Genomic DNA, 12,815 nt, shown 5'->3' with positions numbered 1-12,815 from the left:
GACTTGTAAGAGGAGACGGCTCTACAAAAACTACTCACAAAGAACTTGGCAACCAAATCCGAACTACACACTGTCTTTCTGGTTTTGTCTGGTCTCTTACCTTTTGACAGTACTTAGTGGTATCATTCTACTATCCAAGAGATTTCGTGCCTTCTTATACGGGGAAACACTGACATTTAAGATTAATCGGTCATTAAGTTGTTGAGTTCTAGTCCAGACATATCCCTGTCACTGCGGACTTACTCGTCAATATATGCTACGGGCATCATTAGCAACTCTTTTCTCGGTGTATTCCGGAGGGTCATTTATGGTCTGATTGACCCTGTACCGAGCATATAACCCCAATGTCCTTGCACAATACCACAACTCTCTCTGAATTTTCTAAAACAGCAGCGATGATATTAAATTCTTTCCATTTTCAAATAGATATACAACCCTTAGCACTAGATAGGTTGACTTAACCGAAGGCATGGTAAATTACAATGTACACATTAGCGTGTGTGTTCTCAAATGTCAACTTAAAAGTAATACTGACAGAGAGCAAGCTGTTCAGAAAGTTCTTGCTGAGTCGGCTCTACGATAGCAGTTCTAATAGTAGAGCCAGTTTTTTCTGACAGATTTAGGAGAGCTGGGTCTGCGAGAACAGATTTATTAGTAGAAACAGCTTTGACAGCTTTAACAGAAACAGTTATATACGAGAATATTCCTACAATAACCAGCTCTATGAGAACTGTCTTGCAGCCTGCTCTGATATAAGACACTTTGAGAATTTTTTATAGCTGGCTCTTCTGACAATCTGACAATACCCCTGAAAAAATTAGAACCTGATCTCATCTATATCATTTATTTTTACCATCATCGCAAATTTGCGCTATGCTTATTGTTTTGACAGACTTCACTTTTAATGAAAGTAACTGAGAAGAAATGTCGTTTTTGTGAAAACTCCCGGATATTTTTCCTTTTTTAAACAATTTGTACTTAATATCAGAACTCAGTATTTCACTCAATTGATGTTTTCTGAAGCTACACGGCAAAAACTATGCAATAAAAGTAATTTACATACGAATAACTACATTTAAGAACCCCGTGTAATGTTACACTAGGTCCACCCAATGGACCATGTGAAAAGTGTTCCAACAAAATCCAACCAACGAAACTGAGAGGGAATTTATTACATATATATCGCAGAATTTCGTGGTACATAGTATAATGCTGTATTAGAATAGTAAAAGTAAGGAGATTTTTGTAAGGACGAGGAAGGTAATATAATCAAATTCTCAATGAAATTACAATTAATATAATAATATACTGTAGGCATGAGTACCTGTAGCTAGGAAAAGCCACATATACTTTTCCAACCACACTCGACCTTAAATACTGCTTTCAACAATAGATGCAATGCTTACAAGGCTAAGGTTGTAATTATACAAGATATGTAAAGTTTCGGAAGTCTGTAGATTACATAATTGTTACATTTACTAGAAAAATAATGGATATGTTAATTGCTTGAAAGTTATATTATTGCATCATTTACTAGTTTTGTTTTGTTCTAAAAATAGCAGATTTGCAATTCAGAAATTTCCGTTGTCCAGTTATTCAGATCTAATATTGGTTATTAGGTAAAGCATTTATATCCCAACGATTGAACATAAAGACCCAAATCTAGAGGCCATGTCATAGAGATAACGAAAATTACGTCTGATGCATCCAACATAACTTTTTTTGTATTTACATCTCTTACTTGGAGAGTTTCAATTCCTACATGTACATTGCACGTTTGAAAACATGTTTCATTTTATAAAAAGGAAGTGCATGTTTTAGTCTTGAATATTTAAAAAAATGGCATTACTAGCTACTTCTGCCTTAGGTTTTTGAGTTAGATATGTAATAAATTTAAATAAAAGGGGGGGGTAATATTGCAGAAGACAGATTGATACGCAGAAATGAGTGCAATTACCCTACATGTATAACTCGGAAATAATAATGATTTTTTATATTCGTTCACACCATGTTTTGACCTATATACTTGTAGATGCAAATAAACACCATGAAAACTCTGCTTATTTTAATGGAAACAGAATTGACACAAGATCAAACTCTCATGATATTATGTATATAAGTGTTACAATGTACATAAATACATGACCTCAACTACATGGTGTCGATTTTTTACTGTCAAAAGTTATGAATGTGGTTGATATTTCGTTTATAAATCAAAATCTATCTGGTTACACCCATTCCCTTTTCCTCTCAACTTTTAAATTACATGTAGAAAGTCTAGAAATATTCCTGTACCAGTATAAATATTACATGTATATTCAACATGAAAAAAGTATAAACTTTTAACGCTAAAGAGAACAAATTTAAATCTTAGTTATTCTCGGCTTTAAAGTATTCATAAAACGAAACGTTTACACTATTCATAATTGTAAGGTAGGAAACTAATTGGCTGGAGATCCGAATAGGAATAATCTACATAAATGAAGATACATGCATTAAACAGAAGACAGATTGATTAGACTTTGTTCAAAACTCCATTGCAAACGCAATCAACGTATGATATTTACTTATCAGGGGCGCTTGTTATTACAAGCGGACAATGCTCTCGTTGTGACCGATTTACCGACGACATAGTCAAACATTCCATACTTCATCGTGAATCCCTGATGAATGATAGAAATTCAATGTTTTACGACATTGTAGACTTTCTTCCAATACATGATAACATTCTTTGGTGGCATTACCGAATTTGCAATTGAACTCTGATATGTGGTACCAGCTAATGATATGCGTCTTAGGTCACATACATAAATTATACAAATATATGTGAAAGTTATATTTCAGTTGAGATTCGATACTAGTATTTAAAATTCAATTACATGTTAGTGTAGCAAACTTAATATATGTTACAAACCTGTACTTTTGTATTATCTACTTTTAATACAGTATTATTTACATGGTATAAAAAGTATTACATCACTTTGTGTATCAATGTGTGTATAGTTTTCTTTATTGTCAAGTGACTTTTGTTTTATATTGGCAATTTTTTTCTTGTTTTGAAATAAACAAAAACCATCAATCAATCAATCATACATTGAAACTAGAAATTACTATATAGATCGGTGTACATATAAATTGTGCTGATTTTGTCGACACTTTTAAGCATGTAGTTGAAAGGATTCTAAATTCCATTTCAGCTTCCGTATCAATTGGACAGAGAGATTCAATTTATGGGTGAAAATTGATGTTATTTGTTCCCGTCTTTTCTATAAAGTAAACCATGTTTGTTTTCTATTGATTTTGTTTTTATTTTGTTCTTGATATTTATGTTGTTGTTATTTTTATGTCTTTTTTCAAACAGGTTTGCTTTTACCCTTTTTCTAGTATTATGGACAAATTTTGCTTCCATTACAGACAATCCAATGGTTTGTTGTTGTGCACATTACTATAATAGACATAATAGTCTTATGGAAAAATGTACATGTTCTTAACTTGAATTGTACGCGTAAAATCCACCTATACAATAAAATAAAACCATGCAATACAGTGAAACCTACCCAAATAATCGGTAAACACGTTTAAACAGGACTCTTTTTAAAATCCCCTTATAACAATTTATTTCAATGTATAATGAACCTTGATAAACTGTCTTTTCGGAATCAATTTTAACGTCCAAAAGGAGATTCGGTCCAAGCTGGTTTCGCTGTATTTATTGATAATTTTCATTCAGAATTGTCAAATTTTCTTTCATCTTTGGCAACATCCCTTCAACTCCTGCGAATGGAGTGTTCATATCACAACTCATACGTTATGCCAGAGCTTGCCGAAACTACGCAGACTTTTTGTATCGCGTTAGAACTCTAACAAATAGGCTTCTGGAACAGGGTTATGTTGCTACAAGATTGAAGTCATCACTACAGAAGTTTTATGGTCGTCATCATGAACTCGTGGATCGTTATGGTGTATCCATCTGCACCATGAAAACTGATTTATTCAATGGGTCATACTTTTCCTTTCCTCGTTTGTCTACCCCGGACTTGACTTTTTATGAGCAACTCGGCGGGTGTTTCTAGAAAAGCAGAGGACGCTTACCCTACCGGTGCACCTCGTCCATGCTCCCAGTTTTTAGTGGAGTCCGTGTTGTTCATTTACTTTTGTTACTTTGTATGTATGATTTTAGTTACTTTATGTTCTTTGTTGTGTATGTCTGTTTTCCATGTCTGGTCTTTGTCCTTGGATTACATTCTTTTGATTACCTTGGTTCCCTTGATTACTCTTTGAAATGGGTTTTTGTAATGCAAAATACATTCATTGATGTTGCTGGAGTAAAATATGATATGTGGTCCAACATGTCAATATATGTTAAATGTCTGTTCGTAAGTATTGGATTACACAAATGTTGTATTAATTGTAAATTTTACTTATATATGCTTTATCCAATAAACTAATTTGACTTTGGATATAATGTTCATGTGAAATAATTGAGATATTTGTGAATAGTATAATTTAAATTGCTTATAAGGATACTTTTATTCCATTGTTTTTTTTTAATCCAATTAACTAGAATTACTATAGATGTAAATAGTGTTTTGCAACAGACAACAACAATTTTACAAGTTTCTCCACTAGATTTAATAGATTTCGCTGCCAGTAAATCTAAGCAATTTAATTCAAGAAATTATTTATCAGAATGACATTGAGATACTACGTAAATGAATTATAGTCATCTTGTTATTTCATAACACCAGGTATTTTTATACATGTACATGTACTACAGAATATATATTTGAAATGATGAATAAGCAAATGATTCATGTACAGGAATCTGATTATAATGCAAATGTGTTCTTGGATAATTACTTGAAAGTCTTTATTTCATATTTTGATCGCCCAAACGTAAACGTGCAATTACGAGAAAACATTAAAATCAGGTATTTATAATCATACTTGTAAAATAAGCGGGGTTTGATGAACAAACCGAAATGAAAGTGTTTGTATTAATATAATTTTATATATGTGTTTGAAATTATACGTATACAATTTAGAAAAATAAAACTTGTCTTTTCTTTAGATTCTGATGTAAAGGTATGTTTTTTTCCATGGATTTTGGAAAACCTAAGAGATTATTACCGGATGTTAGGGAAAACACTTTGTCTGATTTATTCTGTCAATAGGGTCACAAAAAAACACGTCCCATTTTTGTATGATTCCCCTTCAAGACAACCCACTGCAGAAGCTTGATATAATGATACGACATTTTACACTAATCAAAGATCATTAAAACTGGGGAATTCGGGTTGCAGGAATAACATTGTAAAACATTAAGGAGTTTTGTCTGCCGGGTGAAAAAACACTAAAGGGATCAAGTAATTTCGACAGTTAATTATTTTGAAAGATATCTTTCGTTTGTCTGAAAAAGTTACAGCTTTGCTGAAATTGTCGAAAAATTAATAAATGTCTTGCTTGCCAGTATAACGGGTTTGATTTTAACCTCATTCTCAAAGATAATATTATTTCCATCTACATTTTAAAAAAAATAATTGTACTATTTTTGGATGCGACAGCCTGTATACCTTAACATGTAAGAAAGTATCCTACTGTGTAAGAAACAGGCAAAAGGTGGCTTATCATTTTCACAATTTAGTCATTTTTCCATCAAATATATTCAGTACATGTAGAAAACGACAGATGTGTTGTTTCCTCTTTTAAGAGAATCAGCACAAATACCTAAATTACTTACCTTGTTACTGTTTGTTTGTTTCTATGATATCAACCTATATATTCCTCAGGTAGTACGCAATGATCAGATATTTTTTTTAAAATCATGTGGACAGTTCTAACCTTATACAAGTAAATTGTTGCAATTATAAGACAATCAATATAGTCATTTTCTTCTGAAACAAAATTGAGAAAGTGAGCAATATTTCAATTTTCCATTTCAATTTTATTATGTATGTAAAAGGTCCGAAAAAGCATTGATTATAAAACTACATGCTAAAGTAACTGAAATTATAACGAAATGAAGGTTTGACATTAATACTATATTAATATAAATTTGAATAATCTATATGAGCTATCATTTGTTTCCTCATTTTAATTTTCAAAAATAACAAATCGCCAACGCTTCCGTACTTGAAATGTCATCTTGAAATTCAATAAAGTTATGTCTTAAATTCATTTATGTGTTATGTATCAGAAAAAAATATGCTGACAATATAATAAGTCGTAAAAGGGAGATAATTGAAGCTTGTAACTTAAGACCATGTTTTGCACTGTTAAGCATATTTTTTAAAAATAATTCTTTTAATGTCATAAATGAGACGGACTGAAAATTGCAGTAATGAAACATTTTGCTGTAGTGTTTGTTCTCAAAATCACAAAAGAATGCATTTTCTGTTAGAACAACGATATAATTACAAAATAATGCATGCAGTAAATTTTGATTTAACGGTATAAAAATCGTATAAATAAAAACTCATGTGCAATAAGTTGATATTCAGTCTAATATAGATATTTCGTTAGTTTCCATATTTAAGCAATCACTGAATTGTTCGCCATCTAGTATATACTGGAATTCAAATATGGATATTTCAAGTTATCTGCGGGAAACGAATTGTCTGCGAGATATTATTAGTGACAGTGCTTATAACCTGCAAAATTCTCATTCAAATGCGATTTATATATTTGTTCAATACAATATTAGTTAAATGGCGATCTGCATTGTTTAGTTATTATCAATCAATGTTATGTAGTAATTTGTATTCGTTGTTGATATATATGTATGGCTCACAAACATGTCCGATTTCAAAAAATGTGTCCGATAATACGTGATAAAACAAACGTCAGATGTTTAGACGGGCGTGTTAGTCTTTTAACTGCGATGGTACAGAGTGCAGACTCAGACAAAATAGTTAAAAGTGCAAAAAGCATTTGAAATCATTGTCAGATCTTGTGCCACAAGTTTAAGACCACGGGAGTTGTCAGTGCTTAATCAGTGATAAAGAAAGGCAATTGGTAATGTGGAAGCTGAAAATGGTTACAGGATTTGACTTAAAATATGATAAATGGGACATCAACTTCTTGTATGCAATGAACACGTACCTGTCATAAATGCTGAAAATGGCCCTTTTGGAAAAAATCAAATCCTTGAAAGCACTACTCATCCTTAACCTTTCAAACGACGGTGATAAAACGTTATAGGAAGATTGGGCATCATGTGGTGTTGTGCATGAAGGAATGTAGTTACTGTTGAATAACATTTATTTAGTTGATGAACTATTTTATCAACGATAACATGTATTATTGTATACAAACTCTGGTGTGTGGTCGTTTACAGTTCCTTTGCGTCAGATATGCGCCAACAAATAACTTAAGTTTAGCGTAAAACTGACTTATCGGTGACAATTTGTTTTAAAAAGTCTAGATCATATCCTTGCAATCGTTCATGTTTTCAATGGTTATAACAATTTATAATAGTTTTCGCATGTTTATTTTTATGCTTGTTTTAGTCCTTAGAAAATATTTCAAGAAGCGTAGCTTGTACGATCGCAGTATATTGGACTCTACACACTACAACAAAGATTTAGAGTTCACTATCGCTTCAACCACAGATTTGAATATACTAGTACTCTATCTACACAGGCCTACTATCTCATTTAAGCCCTATTTTCAAAAGGGGCGGGGCAACAAAAATCGTAAAAGTCTACCGCCATGAGACGTTATGTTGAAATTTTTATAATATCAAATAAGTTAATGTTAAAAAACGAAAGTTAACGGACGCTAACGATGGCGACGACAGGGTGATACCAAAAAAATATTGCGGTGGTATAAACATGTTGAATATGAATCATGCATTTTTTGAATCATTATTTGTTCTGCGGACAACGGTTATAAAACAAAGTATGGTCAGTCTGTTTTCTGTTGAGGGTTTTATGAGTGTTCGCTGAAAACCTAAAAGCTTTTGGGTCTACCGTCACTGGTAGTCCCTTTGTAAAATAAAACAATGTAATAGCTAAACGTTGTGTAGGTCCGCAAATGTGGTTAAAGAGTTCGTGTACCAATTTCCTTCAAAACAAAGTCGGAAAGACTACACAGAAATGGGTTATTGGCAAATGCTACATAAACGTAATGCTGTTTAGATTAATAGTCTATATGTGTACTCCATTAGTTAACGAGTTTTTTAAGAAATGTATCATAAATAAGTTATGAAAATGTTATTGACTTAACTATGAGTCAGTACTGTACATCGGATTTTTTTCTCCTTTTTAGGGAGGGGGGGGTCGGTTTTCTAACAGTCATTTTTGATAAATGAGCCTTTATGAGTAAATGTTTCTAGTAATATGTTTCAATACATATTTAAGCTGAGGTGTGTCATCCAAACTGATCTTGAAATACTGCCATTCAATTATATGCATATTGTTATACCTTCGTTTAAAGTATAATCCTTTCACATCATGTTACAGTACCTAGAAGGATGAATAAACTTTGCAATTTATACGCTTAATGTTAAAAATATGATAAGAAGCCTTTAGAGTTTAAACCCTTGTCAATTGAAGATCAAGTCACCACGCTGTATAGAAATGAATAACCTTCATGATCAATGAAGTAGTAGCGTTCGTCATGGTTAAATCTAAATTGACAGTCGAAATAAGGAAAATGGAAGTTTTTCAGCTTATTTTCATGCTTATTCGTACCAGTTTGAAACACATCAAGAAGAGGAAGATATTCTTTAAAACAAATCAGAAGATAAGGAGATACGGTTTATTTTAGGATCTCTGTAAATCTGTGTTGAATTTTAATTTCACGATCTCCTTCATGGAGCAAGATAAAGATCCTGCATATCAAATTTTCAAAATATGTGATTGGTATCTTGTTTTTGTGTTGTCATTTTTTTAGTTGTTATGTTTAAGATAATGTCCGCAGTGAAGAATGGACAGCAAGCGTATTTCAATACCACCTACTTTCGTAGTGGCATTAATCATATGTGGATACTTAAAAACTCTGAAGATTTACTTCAAAACCTAAAACCTCGCAGTTTTTCGGAAGTTAGTTTTTTTTTTAATTTCTCAACTCAATGCACTATGTTACTACATGATAACTTGAAATTACGTTTGAAAGGACATTCGTAAATCTGTTGCTGTTTCAAAAAATCATGTTGTTGGTTACAAATCCAAATATATTCTTTTCTAAAACATCGCAGAAGGGCAAAGTGTGCTACACAGAAAAGCAGGTTTGCGATATGCTTGATTTCCTCATTAATAACATATCTGTCACATTTGGAGAAGCTATTTTTCAACAAGTTGGCATTCCAAAGGGCACTAACTGTGCTGTTCTCTCAGCCGATTTGTTTATATATTCATACGAGACTGAATTTTTCTGGATCTCGTAAAGAATAAAAATTTAAAAGATGCTAAATTCTTAACTTTACATATTGATGATGTATTATTCATCAATAACCCTTCTGTTGGTAAATAGTCATTATATCCACCAGAGCTCGAAATAAAGGAGACTACAGAAACAGCCTGTTCTCACTTTTTTACCTACATCTCGAAATTAACAACAGTGGTTAATTCGACAAAAATATTTATGATACAACAGATGACTTTAATTTTAATATCATAAATTTTCCTTACCTGTGTAGCAATATCCCTTTATCTTCTGCATATGTCGTTTATATTTCACAATTGAATCGCTGTATTAGAGCAAGTACTAACTACTCTGATTTCCTTAAAGGCCACAAATATCTGCGTAACAGACTCCTAAATCAGGGGTATGAGGAAATGCGTCTTGAAAGGTATCTTACAATTTGTTTTAGATATCAGGCCTTAATCACCACTGGTATAGTCACGCCGCAATTGAAAAGGGAAAATAAGCGCGGTAAAACCTAGATTTAACGCACCATATCGTCTAAAGTGCCTGTACCAAACCAAAACCATTGCGATACCAGTTTCACCTGTGGTGTTATATCTTTGTTTTTGCCAGATATATTTTGGATTTGACTTGATTATGAATTAATCGGCTTAGTGTTCGGTAATCTGGTTGTAACCCTTATCGAATACTTGTTGAATCATTCACTGAGAAAAAACTGACGTTATACGTTTCTGCGATTCATTAAACGTTTTATACCGAGAAATTAATTACAATACAATCAACATCTAAAATATCCTTGGATGAAATTCATTGTATATTAATGTTGAAAAACAAGTCTTACAATAGTCTTCTAACAATTGCCTACGCTTCCTCGATGGACAATTCCGTATTTTTTTCACAGGACGCCGGATTAATTAAACTTCGAGGCTTCATTCTTGTATTGCGCATTATAGAGATTCAGGTTTTTAATTTGAGTCTTTGTATGCAACTGCATGATATGGTTTTTATCTTCCTACATATCTTAATACTGCTGAAGAGAGGTTACGCCTTGAAACACCTTTCAGTATGTCTAATTTACAATATAAATGGTTAGTATCTTATTTTTCGTGGTGTCATTTTTTTTTAGTTGTTATGATTAGATTGTAAATGTCAATTAATGTAGAATATCACATTAGTAAAGAAAAATTCACAGTTTAAATTAACAAAATACATACACTTTGACTAATTAACCAGTTCTTTATTTCGTAATCGTAAATGCCCAGTATATTTTATGAACGTAATTGTTTTCTATCATTTCATGCTTTCCAATATGCCTCAATGGTCTTTTAAGTTTAGCGGTCGAAATAAAACCTTCAACTGGAAAATGCTGTTTGTTCAAAATATTTTTTTCTTGAACGTGACAGCTGAATTCAATGACTGATGAGTATTGATATTACCCTAATCATAAGTTGTTTATTTTCTTTCAAAGTGCAAACACAATTGAACCTTTCATTTTTTTTAAAATAGAACAATATATCAATTTGAACCTTTATTTTTTTTTAAATAGAACAATATATCAATTTGATTGATTTATTAATCATTATAATGGCGTCTTCATATTAGCCATACACCGGAAAAAAAACAACAAAAATATCACGACCGGATGCAGCGTGGGTTAATAATGTTGCTTAAGTTCACAGTAACAGAATACTCATTTGATTTTAATAATGAGTATGAAACATGGAAATTGAAGAGTCGTCAATAGCAGTCTCGCTTTCGTTAATACATTGAAATTTAGTTCTAAAAAAGAAAAACAAAAAACAAAAAACAAAATTCTGCTTTTCAGCTAACTCTGTTTCACTGGCGAGGTGAAATACAATCACATAATTTGATTAAGAAAGAAATTTTAAATCTACAATTAAAACTAAATTTAATTGATAAGTTTTAATTAGTTTTATAGAAAAAATGTCATTTTCAAACTGCAAAGAGAATATCTGCGTCAACTTGGGTACGTTCATTATTTACTTCTTTGACAGGTATATTTTGCACAAAGGTTTTTATTTTGTAAAAAAATATTATCTTTATAAAAGCATCATACCATAAATTGGGATATCTTGATAGCGCAGTTTTATTTTCCTTTATTTGGTGCCTGTCTTTAAAATTTAAATATAAACACACCAAATATAACGTCTTGAAAAATTTTAAAAATAAAATTGTTAGATTGTCTAGGGTCAAAACAAACAAAAAAGAACCAAGAACCAAAAAAACATTAAACATTCTTTTCAAAACACCACAACATCCTATTTTACGGTACAGTTGATTATCTGTACAATGCGAAGATGTTCGTAGAATAATTAATTTTGTAAGGGAAATCAGCATTACATGTGATTTTTACTAAAAGTCTCTGGCTTGTATTTATCAAAACTATGTTTTTTTTTCTAAAGAAAGGACAAAGATCGTTAAGTTTAATAAATAGTGACGTTTGACAAGCATTATACCCGTAGTGGTATTAATTCAATGTGGATCCTGAAAAATTCGAAAGATCTTTTGGAGACAATTAGTTCAAGACTATTATCTGAATATAATAGCATTGAAACCTATGATTTTTCAACACAGTATACGTCTATTCCCCACACTCAGATAAAATCCCGACTTAAAAACATTATACATTGTTGTTTTTCCAAAATAAGACGGTACACCTAGATACAAATATATAGTTCTTGGTAAGATTAATTTCAAATCATCTTCCAAATATACAGAAGATGTTTACAAAATGCTGGAATTTTTAATCGACAACATATTCGTCCAGTGTGGCGGGTACAAATTGTGTTTTTATGAGGCTGACGTTATAGCTGATCTGATTTGAAATAAAGAATATCGTTTAGCTAGATCCTTTAATCTCAGTTTCCACTATATAGATGACGTATTATCTTTAGACAATCCTACTTTTGAGGATTTGATACATCGCATACCCCAAATAACTTGAGATAAAGGATACTACAGATACTGTGAAGTCATCCTCATATCCTGATCAACACTAGAAATCGATGGTAAAGGAAAACTATTGACCAAACTTTACGACAAACGTGATGACCTTTCATTCAAAATTGTCAACTTTTCTTTCATCTGTGGCAGCATCCCTTCAGCACCTGCGTATGGAGTGTTCATATTACAATTCATACGTGATGTCAGAGGTTGCCGAGACTACGCAGACTTCTTGTATCGCGCTAAAATTCTAAAAAAATAGAGTTCTGGAGCAGGGTTATGTTGCTACAAGATTGAAGTCATCACTACAAAAGTTTTATGGCCGTCATCATGAACCGGTGGATCGTTACGGTGTATCCATCTGCGCCATGAAAACTGATTTGTTCAACGTGTCATAGTTTTCCTTTCTTCTTTCTTCTACCCCAAACTTGACTTTTTATGAGCAACTCGGCGGATGTTTCTAGAAAAGCAGAGGACGCTTA

This window comes from Perna viridis, chromosome 14, assembly GCF_037379345.1.
Source record: "Perna viridis isolate PV_CMFRI_1.1 ecotype Kerala chromosome 14, ASM3737934v1, whole genome shotgun sequence".
NCBI lineage: Eukaryota > Metazoa > Mollusca > Bivalvia > Mytilida > Mytilidae > Perna > Perna viridis.
This window is presented reverse-complemented; position numbering follows the sequence as displayed.